This window comes from Scyliorhinus canicula, chromosome 23, assembly GCF_902713615.1.
Source record: "Scyliorhinus canicula chromosome 23, sScyCan1.1, whole genome shotgun sequence".
NCBI classification, from domain to species: Eukaryota; Metazoa; Chordata; class Chondrichthyes; order Carcharhiniformes; family Scyliorhinidae; genus Scyliorhinus; species Scyliorhinus canicula.
The window spans coordinates 24,553,211-24,577,524 of record NC_052168.1 but is presented as its reverse complement, the minus strand read 5'-3'; the positions used below and the strand labels follow the sequence as shown (position 1 = coordinate 24,577,524).

The following is a 24,314-nucleotide window of genomic DNA, read 5'->3' as shown; positions in this document are numbered from 1 at the left end:
TTCACGCTATCGCGTTAGGATCACAAGGGAGTGTAGCCACCGAAGCTGTCCACTTCCCGACATAAAATGGAACATTGAGTTGCATGCAGGGAAAATTGGACAATGACAGAGAGGCAAGCAGGTTGCAGAACCTCTCTGTGGATACTGTCTGTGAAGAAACCAGACAGCATAGAAACTAACAAGCTGCGCATATTAATTGAGCGATTCCCGGTGATTCCCAGGCACAATGGACACAACAATTAGAAGAGATTGAAACATTCTATAGCAGGTCAGACATTCCGGCGCCAGTGGAGTCTGAAACAAAAGGACACAAACAAGGTAGAAAGAACCGCCCGGTGACCGAGGAACAGCCCCGTTATTGGGGAAATTGAAATCAATCGATTGGGAAGAGACCCAATCGATTGCAAGTTTATAGAGAGTCCGCCCAGATGGGCGCGAAACCCAAAACAGTATAAGACAGAGACCCCGACCCCAGCTCTCTCTCTTAGCCAGCCCTCCTCGCTCTCTTAGCCAGCCCTCCGCTCTCTTAGCCGGCCCTCCCAGCAGAACACCTTTGCAGCAGCTCTCCAGGAACTTGGACGTGAGAAGGCGAGGCCTGGTCAATTGCTACACCGACAAGTAAGTGTCATACAACGCACGCTACAAGAGTAGACACTCCTGACCCCTTGAGTCCACACCAACTGGAAGCCTGCGGATCCAGGACAAAGCAAGAGGCCATTGTTCCCTGATCTGGCAGTTCCCTTATTCCATATAAGTATTGGCCTAGTAGTGGTAGGAACAGTTTAGTCTTAGTATTATGTGCATGAGTAGTAAATAACTGTGTAATAATAAACGTGTCTTGTTTGAACTTACTAACTGGTGTATTGAGTCATTGATCTGAACTTGAATCTTGTGGCGGTATCATAAAGATACCTGGTGACTCTAGAGTTTAGGAATAAAACAGAGCCAATTGAGTGTAAAGCACACTCACCCAGAACGAGCAACAGGAGGTTCTATAAAGAGCTATAAAGAGCATGCGTCTCTGCTATGTTACATTATTGCCCAGTTGGTGAAAATAAAATTTTATCCCATAATGAATGTATGCTTAACTCCATACTATGATTGATTATATAAAGCAAATATTGTAGCAATTGTCTTACTCATCCATGCGCTTTTCATGATACAATCAATAAGCTTATTACGTTTCAGACGCCAGTAAGCTTGCGGGTGATAATTAAGAAATCTGAGCTGTGTATTTACTACTTATGGTCACTTAAGAAACTTTTACTAGCACAGTAGCACTTGAAATATAAGCCAGTATTTTGTCAACAACATGCTTTTCACAAAAATCTAACCAGAACTGTGCACCACTTACTTTTCTTGCTTTCCAGGTGATTACGCTTAACATGGGGTGTTACTTAATATGGGTGCAGGTCGTCTATCAAAAAGACTCCTGATCAAGCAGGGGAGCTCTGCATCAGTTACAACTTTCCTGCCCAAACGTTAATATATTACTTAAGAACAGAAAGATGGCACTGGTGTTATTCAAAACTGAATTTCACTTTCCCATTCTAAGTACTGGCATGCCTCATGGTTGGCAAGCATTGATGTCTACAGGAAAATTAGCAACATTTCCTTCACTTCAATGATTCAAAGCAGACCCCACACTGAATTTCCTAAATTGGGTTACACCCAAATATGCACCATACTCACAGAAAGTGTATTACTCCTGATCTGACTGAAGCAAACTTCCTCAAGAGTTTTATTACTGCAACAAGTTATCTAGGAAAGCTTTTGCCATGTATTGTGAAGAGCACAGCTGTGATACTGGAACTCAGCTTGATAATTCACGTAAGTAGCTGTCTTTTCGACATGCATACCTTTTGAAGGTAAAGCTTTATGCAATCTTAAGCTATTGATCTAGTACATAGTACTTATAGGTGCTCGTCTACCTGCCCTTTCACCTCCTCCAGGGGCCTAACCACTACTTCCAGCTCAAACAATGATTTAATTGTACTTCTTTCAATTTAGTATATGGTATTCACTCACAACGTGGTCTCCTCTACAGAGGGGTGACCAAATGCAGTTTGGGTATACGATTTTGTGGAACACTTCCCTTCAGTTTGCAAGTATGACCCAGAACTCCCAGTCACTCTTTAATTTAATTACCTGTTCTCGCTTACCCTGACCTTTAAATTCTCGGCAGCCTAAACTATTTCAGTGAAGATCCACGTAAGCCCGAGGAAGAACACCTCCTCTTTCCATGAGACACTTTGAGTCTTCCAACTCAATGAGTTCAACAATAGTCATAATCGCTGACATTTTTGAATAATTGGTTACACCACAAGCATGTAATTACAATATTACAAATTTTAAGGACAACTGTTTTTGGTACATTTGTTGTTACGACCCCCTACAGGGATGAAACTTGTATAACATCCGATTCCTCTCCTCCAAATATTTTAAGTTCATTGACAACTCAAAAATACAAAAGAATCGGCAACATGCTAAACAGTCACGAAAATCAGAAATATGCTAAAAGCATTTACAAGATACCAAAAAACAAAACCAAACCACCAGCTGTCAAGCCAGCACACACCATCACCACCCACCTGGCCCCAATGGTAGCCCCACATCACAGACCACTGGAAAAGGACACACCGATGCAGGGCATGGCAAAAAAGAGAGAGAGAGATAGAGAACTCCCTTTACAAAAAGAAACAAGACAAAATACAGAGAAACCACAAGAAACCCCACATCAACCAAGTAAAGACAAAGCCACCAGCATTCAAGCCAGCGCACGCTCCCCCCCCGCCCGCAACCCTCCACCAGCTCCAGCAATAATCCTATGTCGGTGGAGAGGTGCCCGCAAGCAAGACAGTCCACCAGAAAAGGACAGGCAGCACACGGTTGAGGAGAGCAAGAGAGAGAAAACACCCCTCCCCCTCACTAGCACCGAGAGGGACTCCTCAACCCCCAATACACAGAAACAGGGCGGCAACTGGCAAGCACCCAGCCGCTAGGCACAAAAAAAACACAACAAAAATACAATAATCACCATACAATCCCCAATGATGAAACAAAGCCAACATCAGTACAAGCAGTACACATAGTCAATTGGGCCACCCCCCTGCTGTTCTCATTCCGTCATCGGGCCTCCGGACACCATCCAGTCCAAAACTGCAAAAGAAAGTCAGTTCTCCTCCACTTTCAGCCCGGCAGCGGACCAACCATCATCCACCCCATGCTCCACTCCAGCCAATGAACATAGAACATAGAAAAATACAGCACAGACCAGGCCATTCGGACCACGGTGTTGTGCTGAACTTTTGTCCTAGATTAAGAACAAATTAATCTACACCCCATCATTCTACTGTAATCCATGTACCTATCCAATAGCTGCTTGAAGGTCCCTAAACGAAATTGAACTTGGGACCTTGGAGCTGTGAAGCAATTGTGCTATCCACAATGCTACCGTGCTGCCCTTAAGAAGTTAACCTACACTCCATTATTTTACCCTAATCCATGTACCTATCCAATAGCCGCTTGAAGATCTCTAACGTTTCTGACTCAACTACTTCCACAGGCAGTGCATTCCATGCCCCCACTACTCTCTGGGTAAAGAACCTACCTCTGACATCCCCTCTATATCTTCCACCATTTATCTTAAATTTATGTCCCCTTGTAATGGTGTGTTCCATCCGGGGAAAAAGTCTCTGACTGTCTCCTCTATCTATTCCCCTGATCATCTTATGAACCTCTATCAAGTCGCCCCTCATCCTTCTCCGTTCTAATGAGAAAAGGCCTAGCACCCTCAACCTTTCCTTGTAAGACCTACTCTCCATTCCAGGCAACATCCTGGTAAATCTCCTTTGCACATTTTCCAAAGCTTCCACAGTCTTTCTAAAATGAGGCGACCAGAACTGCACACAGTACTCCAAATGTGGTCTTACCAAGGTTTTGTACAGCTGCATCATCACCTCACGGCTTTTAAATTCAATCTCTCTGCTAATGAACGCTAGCACACCATAGGCCTTCTTCACAGCTCTATCCACTTGAGTGGCAACTTTCAAAGGTCTATGAACATAGACCCCAAGATCTCTCTGCTCCTCCACATTGCTAAGAACCCTACCGTTAACCCTGTATTCCGCATTCATATTTGTCCTTCCAAAATGGACAACCTCAGACTTTTCAGGGTTAAACTCCATCTGCTACTTCTCAGCCCAGCTCTGCATCCTATCTATGTCTCTTTGTAGCCAACAACAGCCCTCCTCACTATCCACAACTCCACCAATCTTCGTATCGTCTGCAAATTTACTGACTCACCCTTCAACTCCCTCATCCAAATCATTAATGAAAATCACAAACAGCAGAGGACCCAGAACTGATCCCTGCGGTACGCCACTGGTAACTGGGCTCCAGGCTGAATATTTGCAATCCACCACCACTCTCTGACTTCTATCGGTTAGCTAGTTTGTTATCCAACTGGCCAAATTTCCCACTATCTCATGCCTCGGGAACAGAAAGGCAGCCTGTAACAAGTATGAGTCCTTGTTACCAGGCGTGGTAACTGCAGGCAGGCAAACTCTATCCTGCCCTGGCTGAATCCATGTAAGCAACGTCCCCTCCATCCAACCGATCGGAGCAGCGTTCTCCCTTGCCGTAGTCCAGGCTCCAAAGTCTGAAAAAGGCAGCCAGCCAGTTTAAAAATAACACACCAGGTCCGGAAGCAGGGTTACAGCCAGAAGCAGCAAGAGCTCAGAGAAAGATTCCCCTCCAACACCTCAGAGTGTCAGCTACTCAGGTGACTAGGGGGCAGAGCATCCTCTCGATTGGAGGAGCTCCCCACAGGATTTAAACCCCGACCGTGGAGCAGTTTGGGGAAGAAGACCCTGCGGGGAGTGATTATTGTGACTCGTGTGGAATAAAGTGAGTTGCATCCCGTAAGCCTTGCCTTCAGTGGAGTCTTTTCATCCATCTACAAACTGGCAACGAGGATCAAGTGGAACTGCCGTACAGTTTCCATACCAGTTCACAGACTGCGGAGCCTTCCAGGGAATACTTGGTGCGTGTACGGGGACTCACTGACCCTGCAAGTTTGGAGCTGCTCTGGTTCCAAATGGGTTCACTTCGTTTGCAGACTTCGGAACCGGGAGACACAGCGAAAGCTGCTAATGGAGACACCCCTAACCCTCAATTGGGCCGTCGACATAGCGCTCGCCCAAGAAAGCGCCGACTGCGGACTCCGAGAACTCCAGGACCAGACGATCCTGAACATTAAGAGTCGTCTCCAGCGGACAACTACCAGAAGTCCACCTAAAGTCCTACTATTCACCATGAAAGTCCTACCTTGATTTGACTTTCCAAAATGCAACACATCACACTTTTCTGTATTGAACTCTATTTGCCATTTTACGGCTCACTTCCCCAGCTGATCAAGATCCTACTGCAATTTTTGATAACCTTACTCATTGTCTATAGCAGGCATTGTCAAACTCAAGGGCGCCGTGAGGGTCGCAAAGCCGACCGTTGAGCGCTCCCGATCGCGCAAATCCGCGTGCAACAGTCAAAGGAAGCCGGCTTTTAATAATGCCGGTTGCCAGCAGCCTTCAAAATGGCCAGGAACAGATAAAAAAATTTGGCCACACTGCGCATGCGTGCCCAATCATCGGTGCGCATGCGCAAAACTAAGCGCAGTGCGGCTGCATTTTTTTTGTATGGTCGCAGCCTTTTGTTTTCGAGTTGGGGGGGGGGGGCAAAGGGTCCATTGGGGCCAAAGAGACACAAAACCATTTCCTCCATTTTTGTCAGCAGCAAAAAAGGTAAGAGAAAATGATGGGTCGCCCAGGTCGGCCGATGTGGGTCGAGAAGGTTGGCTGGGTTGGGTCCCGAAGGTTGGCCGGTTGGTAATAATGGGTCCTCGGAAAAAAAGTTTGAAAAACACTGGTCTATGGTACCACCTATTTTAGTGTTGATGCACGATCAATGACTACTAAAGCGAGGTTGTAGTCCAACTGAAGGCTTTAATAAGCTAGATGTTTCCCCAGCAGCTCGGGTACAGAAAAGAAGCTGCTGGAGTGGCACGGGCTCTTACACCCCACCTTGCAGGGCGGAGCTACCAAGCAGGCTAGACCAATGGAAAGCATACATTATCTGCCAATGGTGTTCCAGCATTACTAGGTACCGTAATACCTCTACAAAGACTACCACAAGTGTCATCTGCAAACTTACTGATCATGCCTTGTACATTCTCATCCAAATCGTTGATATAGATAACAAACAGCAATGGGCCCAGCACTGGCCCCTGACCCCTGAGGCACACCACTAGTCACAGTCCTCCAGTCCGACAAGCATCCTTCCACCATTACCCCCTGCTTTATACGATTAAGCCAATTGTACATCTAATTTGCCAGCTCTCCCTGGATTCCATGTGATTTAACCTTTCATCTGGAACTTAACCATGTGGGCCCTTTGTCCGTCTGATATCACCCTATGTCGGGCCAGCTATTGGACCATATGCCATGTCTTACTGAAGTCCATACAAAGCCATGCTGTGAGCAGGAGGCTAAAAAAATATTGAAAAACTGTTTAAAACTGTCGAGCTTGCTGACGGGTGGCAGAGAGTGATTTGATGACAAATCCATGGACTCGGAGAAAGAAGGGACTTCAAAGGGCCTCAACATAATTACATTTTTGCTTATTTGTGTGGTGAATTATAAACACTAATAATCCACACTGTATTGTACTCCGACGCCGCCCCCACCCACCACGTGCGACCCAGGGGGTCGCCATCTTGGCAAACCCCCACTACTCGGCCGGCCACGTGCGACTCATGGGGGCCGCCATCTTGGACACCATCTACCTTGCCGCCCACCACGTGCGATCCATGGGGGTGGCCATCTTGGGCCCCATCCTCTCCCAACTCAGCAACCCAGATCGAAGACTGCGACCTCAGCGGGCATTCATCACGGGGCCACTCCAGCACAGCTGATCGAGCCGCCGACTACCCACAACTCAGCACGGTCACGTTGGACCAGTCTCGTCCAAAACACCTCCGCAATTCCATGATGACCCTTAAAATCAACGGGTACAGTACATCGTGCCTCTACGACACCGGGAGCACCGAGAGCTTTGTACACCCAGAGCTGGTAAGACGCTGTTCGCTCCCTACTTTTCCTGCACGGCAAACTATCTCACTCACTTCGGGCTCCCACTCTGTCCACCTCCAAGGGCGCACCGTCGCGACCCTAACGACCCAAGGCGCTAACTACTCTAATTTTCAACTATACGTCCTGCCCGAACTCTGCGCCCCACTGGGACTCGACTTCCAGTGCAACCTCAAAAGTCTCACCCTCAGCTTCGGCGGACCCCTACCCCCACTCATCATCTGCAGCCTAGCCATGCTGCAAATCTCCCCCCTCCACTCTTTGCCAATCTCACTCCGGACTGTAAACCTGTAGCCACTCGCAGCAGGCGGTACAGCCTGCAGGACAGGGTGTTTATCAGAACCGAGGTCCGGAAGCTCCTACGTGAGGGGATCATAGAGGCCAGTAACAAAGCTGAGGTGGTGGTCGTCAAGACTGGGAATAAATTCCGCATGGTCGTGGACTATAGTCAGACCATTAATCGGTTTACGCTCCTCGATGCGTACCCCCTCCCCAGGATTGCAGACATGGTGAATCAGATCGGCCAGTATCATATTTTCTCCACGGTGGATCTGAAGTCTGCATACCACCAGCTCCCTATCCGCCCGGAGGACCGCCACTACATGACGTTCGAGGCCGATGGCCGCCTCTTCCATTTCCTCCGGGTTCCCTTTGGCGTGACGAACGGGGTCTCGGTGTTCCAATGAGCAATGGACCGAATGATGGACCAGTTCAGGCTGCGGGCCACGTTTCCGTACTTGGATAACGTCACCATCTGCGGCTATGACCAGCAGGACCATGATGCCAACCTCCATCGATTTTTCCTGACGGCCCAGAAACTCAACCTCACTTGTAACACGGAGAAATGTGTTTTCCACACGACCAGGCTAGCCATCCTCGGCTATGTCATGGAAAACGGAGTCCTGAGCCCAGACCCAGACCGTATGCGGGAGAACTCCTTCTCCCTCATTGTCCCAGGGCCCTCAAACGGTGCCTGGGATTCTTTTCATACTATGCCCAGTGGGTCCCTCAATATGCGGACAAAGCCCGCCCACTATTTAAGGCCACACTTTTCCCCCTGTCGGCTGAGGCTCGCCAGGCCTTCAACTGCATCAAGGAGGACATCGCCAAAGTGGCCATGCGGGCGGTGGATGAATCCGTCCCTTTTCAGGTTGAGAGCAGGGGCAGCAGGGTAGCATGGTGGTTAGCATCAATGCTTCACAGCTCCAGGGTCCCAGGTTCGATTCCCAGCTGGGTCACTGTCTGTGTGGAGTCTGCACGTCCTCCCCCTGTGTGCGTGGGTTTCCTCCGGGTGCTCCGGTTTCCTCCCACAGTCCAAAGATGTGCGGGTTAGGTGGATTGGCCATGCTAAATTGCCCGTAGTGTCCTAAAAAAAAGTAAGGTTAAGGGGGGGGTTGTTGGGTTAAGGGTATAGGGTGGATACGTGGGTTTGAGTAGGGTGATCATGGCTCGGCACAACATCGAGGGCCGAAGGGCCTGTTCTGTGCTGTACTGTTCTATGTTCTAGAGCGATGCCTCAGAGATCGCTCTTGCAGCCAAATTGAATCAGACAGGGAGACGAGTCGCATTTTTCTCCCGAACCCTCTCCGCTTCAGAACTTCAACACTCCGTGGTCGAAAAGGAAGCACAAGCCATTGTGGAGGCTGTACATCACTGGAGGCACTACCTCGCAGGTAGAAGGTTCACCCTCATCACTGACCAAAGATCGGTTGCCTTCATGTTTGACAACTCGCAAAGGGGCAAAATTAAAAATGATAAAATCCTGAGGTGGAGGGTCGAACTCTCCACCTACAAATACGATATCATGGATCGACCGGGGAAGCTCAACGAGCCCCCAGATGCCCTGTCCCACGGCATGTGCGCCAGCACGCAGAACAACCGCCTGAAAGCCATCCACAATGACCTCTGCCACCCGGGAGGTCACCCGGTTCGCCCACTACGTCAAAGCCGAAATCTACCTTTCTCCACTGAGGAGGTAAAAGCCATCACCAGGGATTGCCCGATCTGTGCGGAGTGCAAACCGTACTTCTATAGACCAGACAAGGCCCACCTGGTCAAGGCTTCTCGGCCCTTTGAACGCCTCACCACTTCCCTCGAATAATCGGAATATATACTTCCTGAATGTTATTGACGAGTTCTCCCGCTTCCCCTTTGCTATCCCGTGCCCCGATATGACCTCCCACACAGTCATTAGGGCCCTGCATAGTGTCTTCACCCTGTTTGGTTTCCCCAGCTACGTACACAGCGACCGGGGTTCATCCTTCATGAGCGACGAGCTGCGTCAGTACCTGCTTGACAAGGGCATCACCTCGAGCAGGACTACCAGCTATAACCCCAAGGTGGAGAGGGAGAATGCGACGGTCTGGAAGACCGTCCTACTGACCCTCCGGTCCAGGAATCTCCCAGTTTCCCATTGGCAGGAAGTCCTCCCCGACGTGTTCCACGCTATTAGGTCCCTCCTATGTACCGCCACCAACCAGACCCCTCACGAGCGACTCTTTGTTTTTTCCAGGGGCACTACCACGGGGGCTTCGCTCCCAGCATGGTTGAAGACACCGGGCCTGGTACTCCTCCGGAAGCACATCAGGGCACGCAAAACTGACCCACTCGTAGAGTAAGTGCTTCTACTACACTCAAACCCCCAATACGCCTTCATAGAGTACCCTGACGGCCGTAAGGACACTGTATCCCTCCGGGACCTAGCGCCAGCAGGATCGAATCCCACTACTACCACCGCCAAGGTACCCCTCACACTATACCATACCCAACTCGTCGCGCCCCACGCCCCCACACCTACCGGGTCGCTACACATGTTCCGCGCACCCACGCCCACAAGCTTCCAGCTCCCCCAGTCCCCAGTCAAACTAGACAGGTCGAAGCTCGGACAGAATCAACCCCGGAGTCCGCCATCGTACCCCAACTAACCGTGATCGTCCAGCCACCAGAAGAGGCTGCAACCCCGGTGCTCCGCCGATCACAACGGACAACTCGACCACCGGACAGACTCAATTTGTAAGCCATCACCCCCGCCAGACTTGATTTTTTCACAGGGGGTGAATGTGGTGAATTATAAACACTAATAATCCACACTGTATTGTACAACATGTGTTGAGCCTGTACCTTGTACTAGATGATGTGTAGTTGCGCGTCTCTACCCATAGGGGGAGATGAGGAGCTTGTACTGGGCTCCACCCTTGGCTCCGCCCATGGCTCTGCCCATGGCACCTCCCCCTAACCAGAAGTATATAGGTTGCTGTTGTGAGCCTGCTTGCCAGTTCATCTAGAGTTCATCTCATCACAGGCAGGCTCTGTTGTAAGACAATTAAAACCACTGTTCGCTTCTTACCACGTGTCGCGTGAATTGGTGGTCTCATCAATTTGACTGATTGAATTTTAACATAGGAGCCATTTTGTATTTTTGAACTGTACAAAGAAGGCTGCAAGAAGCCATTTTGTATGGTTGTGTGCAGAGAACCCAGAAGACCTTGGGAAGTCAGCTCCAGCCCACAGCTCTCAGCTAAACTAACTGTGAACAGCAAGCGAGAGCTGTGTTTCTCTCTGCCCCCTGGAGTTTGAGTTAAGGCATCCAGAATATCATCCCTGGTGTGCTGAGAAATAAAATGCCACCTTCAAGTTTCGGTACCTGTAGTTTCCAGAGAAAGAGCCTCTCTTCCAGCATCTTCTCCACCAATCAAGTCGACCTATGAAAAAAAACTCTGACTCTTCGGCTTCGCAAGTCATCTCAGCTGCTGAATTGAACCTCAAGTTTCAACCCCTTCATTTTGGAAAGGAGGAATTCAAGCAACGGGCCCGCAATGATATCTCACAGAGACTGATTTGAAATCTCATCTTCAAGTATCTTTTTCATTGTATGCATTTTAATCTTTTGTATCAGTATTTTAGTTCATGAGCTTATCATGTTTACTTAAGTAACTTTCAGCAGTAGTTCTGTGGTAAACCACGTTACTGCATTACATGTTTTGTACTGTATTGTGCATGCCTGAGCTTGTCCAGGTTGGCTCCGCCTGTGGCTCCTCCCCTCGAGCTTCTGTATAAAAGTGGCAAGTCTCCGCCTCCGGACCCAGTTCGGGTCCAGAGGCAGGAGGCTTTCTGTTTAGTGTATTAAAGCCTCAGTCATGTTCCTTTCTCGTCGTGTTATTGATGGTGTATCAATTTAATACACTAAACTCCTCAAGATGAACTCATCACTCAAGCCTGATCACTTGGAACTCGACCCACAAGCAGCCGACACTACAGAAACGTTTGAACATTAGCAAAGCTGCTTCGAGGCGTACCTCGCATCCTTCAACGAAGACCTCACAGAGTGCCAGAAGAAGCAGGTCCTCCATGCACAGATGAGCCCAAGGGTCCTTCCCCTCATCAGGGACGCTCCCTCGTACGCGGAAACAGTAACACTGCTAAAAGGACAATACGTGTAATCCGTTAACCAGGTATATGCTAGGCACCTCCTTGCCACGAGATGGCAGTACCCTGGGGAATCACTCGCAGAATTCCTGTGTGCCTTGTGCATCCTCTGCCGGAGTTGTAACTGCCGGGCGATATCGACTACCCAGCAGGCGGAGGTGCTGATCAGGGACACTTATGTCGCGGGCATGAACTCTGACAGCGTCTACTAGAAGGGGGGACACTCGGCCTCCCAGAGACAGTACAACTCTCCAACTCGCTGGAGGTGGCCTCCGAGAACATGGGGGCCGACACCTCCAACCGTGCGGGACCCTCGTGGGTGCAGCTATCAACCGACCCGGGTGTGGCACAAGCCTGCGCCGCGCAGCGGTCTGCCAACGGTGGAGGCCCGAGGTGCTACTTCTGCGGCCAGAATAATCATCCCCGACAACGTTGCCGATTGATACACTATCAATTACGATGAGACAAAAGTAGAGTGCAATCGAGGCTTTATTACGCAGAGATGGCCGAAATGGCTGCAGCTTGAAGAGCCCACACATTTATACTCCGCCTACTGGGTGGAGCCAGCAGGCAGGGATCTATCCCCGTACCTGTAGTACAGGCACCTTACCGTAATACATCTTATATACGATATATACAATACAATACAACACTGGTGACTACCTCATTCACTCCCTTTTAAAAAAGAGTCCAGCGGGGGTCGTGGAAGGCTATTTACATGCAGGTGTTTAACATTTTAAGCAAAGTTTACAAATTCAGACGATCGGGCGCCTTGATCCGTCGTTGCGAGCATGTCGACCTCATCTTCATCCCTGGGTGGGACTAAGGGGAGGACGGATCGTCCTGGAGCGGGGACTGTGGTGGGGTGCGCTGGGGGGAGGAGGTTGGCACCGGGGCAGGGGGGGGGGGGGGGTTTGTGTGGTGACCCAGCTGGCGCCAGGTCCCTGAGGGAGACTGTGTCTTGCCGGCCGTCGGGGTACGCCATGTAGGCATACTGCGGGTTTGCGTGAACTCTTGCCCGCGACATAAGTGTCCCTGATCAGCAGCTCCTCCTGCTGGGTAGCCGATATCACCTTGTGGAGCTGCTTACAGAGTAGAACAGATCCTGGAGTTGCCAGCCACGTTGGGAGTGAAACCCCGGAAATGGACTTCCTGGAGAAGGCAAAGAGACGTTTTGTTAGTCGCAGTGCAAAGGAGCGACCGAATGGAGTGAAGGGCATCAGGGAGGACCTGCTGCCAGCGGGAGGCTGGGAGATTTCTGGACCCTAGAGCCAGCTGGACGGCCTTCCAGGCCGTCCCATTCTCCCGCTCCACCGGCCCGTTTCCCCGGGGGTTGTAGCTGGACGTCCTGCTCGAGGTGATGCCTCTGCTGAGCAGGAACTGGCGCAGCTCATCGCTCATAAATGAGGATCCCCGGTCGCTGTGGATGTAGGCGGGGAAACCGAACAGAGCGAAGATGGTGTTGAGGGCTTTGATGACGGAGCAGGCGTTCAAAGGGGCGGGAGGCCTTCACCAGGTGCGCTCGGTCTGGCTGGTAGAAGTGCGGTTTACACTCCGCGCAGGCCTGGCAGTCTCTGGTGATAGCCCTGACTTCCTCGATGGAGCAGGGCAGATTGCGGGCCTTCATAAAGTGAAAAAAAACGGGTGACCCCTGGGTGCAGGTTCGGAGTCGGTCCACTTGTGCGCTGGCACATGTACCTCGGGATAGGGCATCGGGGGGCTCGTTGAGCTTACAGGGCGACACAAAATCTCATAATTATAGGTGGAGAGCTCAATCCTCCACCTCAAGATCTTATCATTTTTGATCTTGCCCCGCTGTGTGTTGTTGAACATGAAGGCAACCGACCGTTGGTCAGTGAGGAGAGTGAATATCCTGCCGGCCAGATAATGCCTCCAATGCCACACAGCTTCTACTATGACTTGGGCCTCCTTCTCGACGGAGGAGTGCCGAATTTCGGAGGCGTGGAGGGTGCGTGAAAAGAATGCCACGGTCCTGCCTGCCTGGTTGAGGGTGGCGCCCAGAGCGATATCTGATGCATCACTCTCGACTTGGAAGGGGAGCGTCTCATCAACCGCATGCATCGCAGCCTTGGTGATGTCGGCCCTGATATGGTTGAAGGCCTGGTGCACCTCGGCCGTCAGTGGGAAAATAGTGGAGTGAATGAGTGGGCGGGCCTTGTCCGCATAGTTCGGGACCCACTGGAGGAAGTACGAGAAGAACCCCAGGCATCATTTGAGGGCCTTGGGGCAATGGGGAAGGGGGTGTTCCATGAGAGGGCGCATGCAACCGGGCCGGGCCTTGGAAGCCCATTTTGAACCACATAGCCGAGGATGGTGTTGGAACCAACAATTCTACGGACACTTGTAGGATTAGAATAGCGGTTTTAATATACCTACAACAGAGCCAGCTTGTTAGCTGTTGAACTTTCGGTGAACTGGCCGGCTGACTCTGTGGCACTGATCTTTATACAGCAGCTCCCGGGGGAGGAGTCCTGGGCGGAGCCAAGGGAGAAGCCCAGTACAACTCTCGAGCATTCCCAGAGCTACTCCCCCTGGTGGTCAGGTGGTGCAACTGCACTTACAATATAGACACATGTATGTACAGATTATAATCCCGTGTGAATCACATTCACCACATTCACCCCCTGTTAAAAAATCGAGTCCAGCTGGGGTGGTGGCTCACAGAGTTAGTCTGTCCAGTGGACGAATTGTTCTTTTCGATCTGCGGAGCACCGGGGTTGCAGCCTCTTGCGGTGGCTGGGTGGGTGTTGAGAGCTGGGGTACGATGGCAGACTCCGGGGCGGGTCTCATCCGAACTTTATACACCTCTGGCTCGACTGGAGACTGGGGGTGCTGGGGGCAGGCTGGTTCTGGCGCATGGAACCAGTGGGGTGAGCTTGCGGAATCGGGGGCACGAGGGGGCGGCAGCATAGGGAACGGGGTAAGTGTTCCTCAGTGGGGGTAGGGGGGGGCTGGATCCAGCGGGTGCCAGGTCCCGAAGGGACACTGTGTCCTGGCGACCGTCTGGGAACTCCACAAATGTGTACTGGGGGTTGGAATGGAGGAGGCGCACCTTTTCAACAAGGGGGTCAGTTTTGTGCCCCCTGATGTGCTTCCTCAGGAGGACCGGGCCTGGTGTCCTCAGCCACGCCGGAAGTGAGACTCCCGTGGTAGTGCCCCTAGAAAAAATGAAGAGTCGCCCATGAGGGGTTTGATTTGTAGCTGTACAGAGGAGGGATCTGATAGCGTGGAGCACGTCTGGGAGGACTTCTTGCCATTGGGAGACTTGGAGTTTTCTAGACCGGAGGGTCAGCAGGACGGTCTTCCAGACCGTCGCGTTCTCCCTCTCCACCTGTCCGTTCCCCCTGGGGTTGTAGCTGGTAGTCCTGCTCGAGGCGATGCCCTTGTCGAGCAGGTAATGACGCAGCTCGTCGCTCATAAAGGACGAACCCCGGTCGCTGTGCACGTAGCTGGGGAAACCGAACAGGGTGAAGACACAATGCAGGGCCCTAATGACTGTGTGGGAGGCCATATCAGGGCATGGAATGGCAAAAGGGAATCGGGAGAACTCGTCGATGATGTTGAGGAAATAAATGTTCTTGTTAGTGGAGGGGAGTGGCCCTTTGAAATCGATCGCAAGGCGTTCAAAGGGCCTAGAAGCCTTGACCAGGTGGGCCCTGTCTGGTCTATAGAAGTGCGGTTTGCACTCTGCACAGATCGGGCAGACCCTGGTGACCGCTTTTACCTCCTCGTTGGAGAAAGGCAGGTTTCGGGCTCTGATGTAGTGGGTGAGCCGGGTGACCCCTGGATGGCAGAGGTCCACGTGGATGGCTTTCAGACGGCTGATCTGCGCGCTGGCGCATGTCCCGCCATCTGAGGGGATAGGGCATCCGAGGGCTCGTTGAGCTTCACATTCACCACAGATGGCTAATTGATTAGTTAATACGCACTTCTCCTTGTTGTAGGTTAGGTTGAGGAGTTTGGCGGTGTGGAGGAATTTGGAAAGGTTAGCGTCGTGACCCTGCTGGTCGTGGCCGTCCGCTTCAAAAGCGGTGTACGGGCAGTCCGCCTTGCGAATGGGGAGCTGGTGGTAGGCAGATTTTAGGTCCACCGTCAAGAAGACCCGGTACTGTGCAATCTGATTGACCATATCAGATATGCGTGGGAGGGGGTACACGTCGTGCTGCGTGTACCGATTGATGGTCTGACTGTAGTCAACGACCATCCTGTTTTTCTCCCCAGTTTTTACAACTACCACTTGAGCTCTCCAGGGGCTGTTGCTGGCCTCGATAATACCTTCTCATAGCAGCCGCTGGACCTCAGAGCCGATGAAGGTCCTGTCCTGGGCTCTGTACTATCTGCTCCTGGTGGCGATGGGTTTGCGATCCGGGGTGAGGTTCGCAAACAGACAAGGCGGGTCGACTTTAAGGGTCGTGAAGCCGCAGACAGTAAGGGGTGGTAGGAGTCCGCCAAATTTTAGGGTTCGGCTCTGGAGGTTGCACTGGAAGTCCTGGTCGAGTAGCAAGGCAGCGCAGAGATTGGGGAGGACGCAGAGCCAGAAGCCGCTGAACGCTACGCCCTGGATGGTGAGGGTGGCGGTGCAGTACCCCCGGATCGCCACGGTGTGGGATCCGGAGGCCAGGGAGATTTTCTGGTTGATGGGGTGTACCGTGAGGGAGCAGCGCCTTACCGTGTCAGAATGGATGAAGCTGTCAGTGCTCCCGGAGTCCAGAAGGCATGATGTCTCGTCCCCATCGACCTTCACTGTCGGCGAGGTTGTCCGGTCGGGACTGGTCGATCCTGATGGAGGCGAGACGCGGCTGGTCGTCGGCGGTTGCAGGCGATGAGCAGCCAGATGAGTTGCCCAACGAGCAGGGATTCTGAGGCAGGGAAGATGGCGGTGCCCACGGGGCACATGTGGCGGGCGGCGTTAAAGATGGTGGCGCCCACGGGCCGCACGTGTCCTTAGGGAGGCAAGATGGCGGCACCCACAGGCTGCATACGCGTTGTTAGGCGAGCAAGGTGGCGGCGCACATGGGCCGCACCTGATCTGAGGCGAGGAAGGTGGCGGCGCCCACGGGTCGCACGTGGGGGGTGCAGGGACATTAGCAACTTCGAGCGGGCCTGGCACACCGCAGGCCTTGCAGAGCGCGCTCCGCGCCGGGCAGCGCTGCCGGGGGTGTTTTGTCTGTCCGCAGAAGTAGCACTTGGGTCCCCCAGGGTTGGTTGGCGGCCGCGCGGCGCAGGCCTGGGGTTGGCAGGGGGCGGCCGCTGGTGGGGTCCACGATGGTGTGTTCGCTGGCGGGGTCCACGATTCCCAGGAGGGGTGGGCCGTGCGGTCGGGGGCATACGCCTGTACATTGCGGGAGGTGACCATGAACGAGATTGCTAGCTTCTTGGTCGCCGCAAGGTCGAGGGTAGCCCCTTCTGGCAGATGTATGCTGACCCTATGCCAGTAACGAACGCGTCTCTAATTAGAAGTTCAGAATGTTCAATGGCCGAAACGGCCTGGCAATCGTAGTCCCTCGCCAGGGCGTGCAGAGCACGCCAGAAATCTTCCACAGACTCACCGGGGAATTGATGCCACGTGGACAGGAGGTGCCTGGCGTAGATTTTGTTGGTCTGCTGAGCGTAGTTCTCCTTCAGTAGCATTATGTTCTCAGTGTAGGTAGGCGCGTCCCGGATGAGGGTAAAGATGTCGGACCTTAGCCACGTGTAAAGAATCTGGAGCTTCTGTGCCTCTGAGGGTGGTTCTGTCGCAGATCCGATCGATGTATGCTGCGAAGCAAACTAGCCAATGTGCGAAGGCCGACTGCTTGAGGGTGCTGCTGCAGGCGAACAGGCTTGATGCGGAGATCCATCATTGTAAAATCTCTGCTTAATAAATTGTTCCACTATCAATTACGACGAGACGAGAGTAGAGTGTAATCGAGGCTTTATTACGCAGAGATGTGTAGCCTCCTGCAGCCATGTGTAGTCTGCCGAAATGGCTGCAGCTCGGAGAGCCCACACATTTATACTCCACCTACTGGGTGGATAGAGCAGGCAGGGATCCATACCTGTAGTACAGGGGCCTTACTGTAATACACCTTATATACGATATACACTGTAATGGACAATTTTAATATTTAATATTGAATAACTGATTAGGGATAGTCAGCATGGTTTTGTGAAGGGTAGGTCATGCCTCACAAACCTTATCGAGTTCTTTGAGAAGGTGACTGAACAGGGAGACGAGGGTAGAGCAGTTGATGTGGTGTATATGGATTTCAGTAAAGCGTTTGATAAGGTTCCCCACTGTCGGCTATTGCAGAAAATACGGAGGCTGGGGATTGAGGGTGATTTAGAGATGTGGATCAGAAATTGGCTAGTTGAAAGAAGACAGAGAGTGGTAGTTGATGGGAAATGTTCAGAATGGAGTTCAGTTACGAGTGGCGTACCACAAGGATCTGTTCTGGGGCCGTTGCTGTTTGTCATTTTTATAAATGACCTAGAGGAGGGCGCAGAAGGATGGGTGAGTAAATTTGCAGACGACACTAAAGTCGGTGGAGTTGTAGACAGTGCGGAAGGATGTTGCAGGTTACAGAGGGACATAGATAAGCTGCAGAGCTGGGCTGAGAGGTGGCAAATGGAGTTTAATGTGGAGAAGTGTGAGGTGATTCACTTTGGAAAGAATAACAGGAATAAGGAATATTTGGCTAATGTTAAAATTCTTGGTAGTGTGGATGAGCAGAGGGATCTCGGTGTCCATGTACATAGATCCCTGAAAGTTGCCACCCAGGTTGATAGGGTTGTGAAGAAGGCCTATGGTGTGTTGGCCTTTATTGGTAGAGGGATTGAGTTCCGGAGCCATGAGGTCATGTTGCAGTTGTACAAAACTCTAGTACGGCCGCATTTGGAGTATTGCGTACAGTTCTGGTCGCCTCATTATAGGAAGGACGTGGAAGCTTTGGAACGGGTGCAAAGGAGATTTACCAGGATGTTGCCTGGTATGGAGGGAAAATCTTATGAGGAAAGGCTGATGAACTTGAGGTTGTTTTCGTTAGAGAGAAGAAGGTTAAGAGGTGACTTAATAGAGGCATACAAAATGATCAGAGGGTTAGATAGGGTGGACAGCGAGAGCCTTCTCCCGCGGATGGAGGTGGCTAGCACGAGGGGACATAGCCTTAAATTGAGGGGTAATAGATATAGGACAGAGGTCAGAGGTGGGTTTTTTACGCAAAGAGTGGTGAGGCCGTGGAATGCCCTATCTGCAACGGTAGTGAACTCGCCAACATTGAGGGCATTTAAAAGTTTATTAGATAGATAGAGAAATACAGCACAGAACAGGCCCTTCGGCCCACGATGTTGCGCCGAACTTTTGTCCTAGGTTAATCATAGAATTTTGGACAATTTGTCATGGCCAATCCACCCAACCTGCACATCTTTGGACTGTGGGAGGAAACCGGAGTACCCGGAGGAAACCCACGCAGTCACGGGGAGGATGTGCAGACTCCACACAGACAGTGACCCAAGTCGAAATCGAACTTGGGACCCTGGAGCTGTGAAGCAATTGTGCTATCCACAATGCTACCATGCTGCCCTTAAGAAGTTAACCTACACTCCCTTATTCTACCCTAATCCAAGTACCTATCCAACAGCCGTTTGAAGGTCCATAAATTTTCCGACTCAACTACTACCACAGGCAGTGCATTCCATGCCCCCACTACTCTCTGGGTAAAGAACCTACCTCTGACATCCCCTCTATATCTTCCACCATTTATCTTAAATTTATGTCCCCTCGTAATGGTGTGTTCCACCCGGGGAAAAAGTCTCTGACTATCTACTCTATCTATTCCCCTGATCATCTTATAAACCTCTATCAAGTCGCCCCTCATCCTTCTCCGTTCCAATGAGAAAAGGCCCAGCACCCTCAACCTTTCCTCGTATGACCTACTCTCCATTCCAGGCAACATCCTGGTAAATCTCCTCTGCACCCTTTCCAAAGCTTCCACATCCTTCCTAAAATGAGGTGACCAGAACTGCACACAGTACTCCAAATGTGGCCTGACCAAGGTTTTGTACAGCTGCATCATCACCTCACGGCTCTTAAATTCAATCCCTCTGCTAATGAACGCTAGCACACCATAGGCCTTCTTCACAGCTCTATCCACTTGAGTGGCAACTTTCAAAGAACAATGAACATAGACCCCAAGATCTCTCTGCTCCTCCACATTGCCAAGAACCCTACCATTAACCCTGTATTCCGCATTCAGATTTGTCCTTCCAAAATGGACAACCTCACACTTGTCAGGGTTAAACTCCATCTGCCACTTCTCAGCCCAGCTCTGCATTCTATCTATGTCTCTTTGAAGCCGACAACAGCCCTCCTCACTATCCACAACTCCACCAATCTTCGTATCATCTGCAAATTTACTGACCCACCCTTCAACTCCCTCATCCAAGTCGTTAATGAAAATCACAAACAGCAGAGGACCCAGAACTGATCCCTGCGGTACGCCACTGATAACTGGGCTCCAGGCTGAATATTTGCCATCCACCACAACTCTCTGTCTTCTATCGGTTAGCCAGTTTGTTATCCAACTGGCCAAATTTCCCACTATCCCATGCCTCCTTACTTTCTGCATAAGCCTACCATGGGGAACCTTATCAAATGCCTTACTAAAATCCATGTACACTACATCCACTGCTTTACCTTCATCCACATGCTTGGTCACCTCCTCAAAGAATTCAATAAGACTTGTAAGGCAAGACCTACCCCTCACAAATCCGTGCTGACTATCCCTAATCAAGCAATGCCTTTCCAGATGCTCAGAAATCCTATCCCTCAGTACCCTTTCCATTACTTTGCCTACCACCGAAGTAAGACTAACTGGCCTGTAATTCCCAGGGTTATCCCTATTCCCTTTTTTGAACAGGGGCACGACATTCGCCACTCTCCAATCCTCTGGTACCACCCCTGTTGACAGCGAGGACGAAAAGATCATTGCCAACGGCTCTGCAATTTCATTTCTTGCTTCCCATAGAATCCTTGGATATATCCCGTCAGGCCCGGGGGACTTGTCTATCCTCAAGTTTTTCAAAACGCGCAACACATCTTCCTTCCTGACAAGTATCTCCTCAAGCTTATCAGTCTGCTTCACGCTGTCCTCTCCAACAATATGGCCCCTCTCATTTGTAAATACTGAAGAAAAATACTTGTTCAAGACCTCTCCTATCTCTTCAGACTCAATACACAATCTCCCGCTACTGTCCTTAATCGGACCTACTCTCACTCTAGTCATTCTCATATTTCTCACGTATGTGTAAAAGGCCTTGGGGTTTTCCTTGATCCTACCCGCCAAAGATTTTTCATGCCCTCTCTTAGCTCTCCTAATCCCTTTCTTCAGTTCCCTCCTGGCTATCTTGTATCCCTCCAGCACCCTGTCTGAACCTTGTTTCTTCAGCCTTACATAAGTCTCCTTCTTCCTCTTAACAAGACATTCAACCTCTCTTGTCAACCATGGTTCCCTCACTCGACCATCTCTTCCCTGCCTGACAGGGACATACATATCAAAGACACGCAGTACCTGATCCTTGAACAAGTTCCACATTTCACTTGTGTCCTTCCCTGACAGCCTATGTTCCCAACTTCTGCACTTCAATTCTTGTCTGACAGCATTGTATTTACCCTTCCCCCAATTATAAACCTTGCCCTGTTGCTCGCACCTATCCCTCTCCATTACTAAAGTGAAAGTCACAGAATTGTGGTCACTACCTCCAAAATGCTCCCCCACTAACAAATCTATCACCTGCCCTGGTTCATTACCAAGTACTAAATCCAATATGGCCTCCCCTCTGGTCGGACAATCTACATACTGTGTTAGAAAAGCTTCCTGGACACACTGCACAAACACTACCCCATCCAAACTATTTGATCTAAAGAGTTTCCACTCAATGTTTGGGAAGTTGAAGTCGCCCATGACTACTACCCTGTGACTTCTGCACCTTTCCAGAATCTGTTTCCCAATCTGTTCCTCCACATCTCTGCTGCTATTGGGGGGCCTATAGAACACTCCCAACAAGGTGACTGCTCCTTTCCTATTTCTAACTTCAACCCATATTACCTCAGTAGGCAGATCCCCCTCGAACTGCCTTTCTGCAGCTGTTATACTATCTCTAATTAACAATGCCACCCCCCCACCTCTTTTACCATCCTCCCTAATCTTGTTGAAACATCTATAACCAGGGACCTCCAACAACCATTTCTGCCCCTCTTCTATCCAAGTTTCCGTGATGGCCACCACATCGTAGTCCCAAGTACCGATCCATGCATTAAGTTCACCCACCTTATTCCTGATGCTTCTTGCATTAAAGTATACACACTTCAACCCATCTCCTTGCCTGCAAGTACTCTCCTTTGTCATTGTTACCTTCCCCACTGCATCACTACGTGCTTTGGCGTCCTGACTATCGTCTACCTTAGTTGCTGGACTACAGATCCGGTTCCCATTCCCCTGCCAAATTAGTTTAAACCCTCCCGAAGAGTACTAGAAAACCTCCCCCCCAGGATATTGGTGCCCCTCTGGTTCAGATGCAACCCGTCCTGCTTGTACAGGTCCCACCTTCCCCAGAATGCGCTCCAATTATCCAAATACCTGAAGCCCTCCCTCCTACACCATCCCTGCAGCCACGTGTTCAACTGCACTCTCTCCCTATTCCTAGCCTCGCTATCACGTGGCACCGGCAACAAACCAGAGATGACAACTCTGTCTGTCCTGGCCCTTAACTTCCAGCCTAACTCCCTAAACTTGTTTATTACCTCCACACCCTTTTTCCTACCTACATCGTTGGTACCAATGTGCACCACGACTTCTGGCTGCTCACCCTCCCCCTTCAGGATCCTGAAGACACGATCAGAGACATCCCTGGCCCTGGCACCCGGGAGGCAACATACCTTTCGGGAGTCTCGCTCGCGACCACAGAATCTCCTATCTATTCCCCTAACCATTGAATCTCCTATTACTATTGCTTTTCTATGCTCCCCCCTTCCCTTCTGAGCCCCAGAGCCAGACTCAGTGCCAGAGACCCGGCCGCTGGGGCCTTCCCCCGGTAGGTCATCCCCCCCAACAGCATCCAAAACGGTATACTTGTTTTGAAGGGAAATGGCCACGAGGGATCCCTGCACTGTCTGCCTGTTAGTTTTCTTTCCCCTGACTGTAACCCAGCTACTCTTGTCCAGTACCTTTGGTGTGGCTACCTCCCTGTAACTCTTCTCTATGACCCCCTCTGCCTCCCGGATGATCCGAAGTTCATCCAGCTCCAGCTCCAGTACCTTAACACGGTCTCTGAGGAGCTGGAGTTGGGTGCACTTCCCGCAGGTATAGTCAGCGGGGACACCAGTGGTATCCCTCACCACCCACATCCTACAGGAGGAGCATGCAACTGCCCTAGCCTCCATCCCCTCTTACTTTACAGAATTAGCTGCCCTGTGGACCAACTGGACCTCCGCCCTCCGACTCTGCTCCCAGTCAGCTGTACTCTAAACTCCTGGTTCCCTTCACGCTCTTTGATAAATATAGGAAATTAAATGAAAGGAGTACCTAACTCCCTCAGTCACCAAACTCTCACTGTAGCACTCAAATGCCACAAGCTCAGCACTCAGTGCAAACAAAGTCTGCACTGTATCTAGCCCCTATTTATACTGTGACTCTAGCTTCTAAAAACTGGCCTAATGCAATTAACTAATTAACAAGCTCCAGCTGCAAGTAAGTCCAAGTAGAACCTTGTTTAAAGCTGATTCAAAATTCACCTTCTTATAGACCAAACAGCAACTTTTAAGTTAATTAACTAAATAAAAGAAATACTAGACTTTAAATAACCCTTATACTCCCTCAGTCACCAAACTCTCACTGTAGCACTCAAATGCCACAAGCTCAGCACTCAGTGCAAACTTATTGGATAAGCATATGGATGATAAGGGCATAGTGTAGGTTAGATGGCCTTTAGTTTTTTCCCATGTCGGTGCAACATCGAGGGCCGAAGGGCCTGTACTGCGCTGTATCGTTCTATGTTCTATGTTCTATGCTTAATAGTGTGATTGAGAAAGGCTGCAAACTAACCAAAGCTGCAGGCGTTTGTTTGTTTGTGTGTGTGTGTAAGGTTAGAGAGAGAAACTGCAAAAGTTGCACGACCTGCAGCAAGGCGACTGGTAGTGGTGAAAGACTTCAGGAGGAAGAGCTGGAGAGCTAGACGTGGCTGGGACCAATCCAGGTGCTCCTTGTGATGCAGACAGCGATAAAGGTAGCAGAAAGAGCAACGTGGATTCATGCTAGTCATTGTAAGCGGGTGCCAGAGCCCCAGCTCACAGCGGACAAGTCAACATGAAAGGGGACCATGCATCTGCCAATGCCTATAGAAAGCAGCTATAGAAAACCTGGCCCGCAGTTACCAGATGTTGAAACTATCTGATCCAACAGCAGCAAGGGAACAAGTTGACTTAGAGGAGGCAAACCAGTGGATACCTCCATTCGAGAATGAACTGTCAATAGACTAATCTTCTGTATCATATAGCTATAATACAACCCGTTCCCCATTTTATGTACCAAAGATTAATGATGGTATTATTGAAAAATCTGCAGGAGTTCTTTGAGCAAACATTTGTTTAACAATAAGGGAATGTAGATACTGCTTAGGTGACTGGCTGTGATTAAAATTTTGATAGATGTTGTCATTAGGATGACAAAAAGGAGGGAATTGTAATGG

At 50.5% G+C, this 24,314-nt stretch overlaps 1 protein-coding gene across 11 annotated transcripts in view; it reads right to left on the bottom strand.

Moving 5' to 3' along the window:
- LOC119956323 (meiosis inhibitor protein 1) overlaps positions 1-24,314 on the bottom strand; it is a 536,433-nt gene that overhangs the window by 237,611 nt on the left and 274,508 nt on the right. The gene's annotated exons all lie outside the window — the stretch shown is intronic.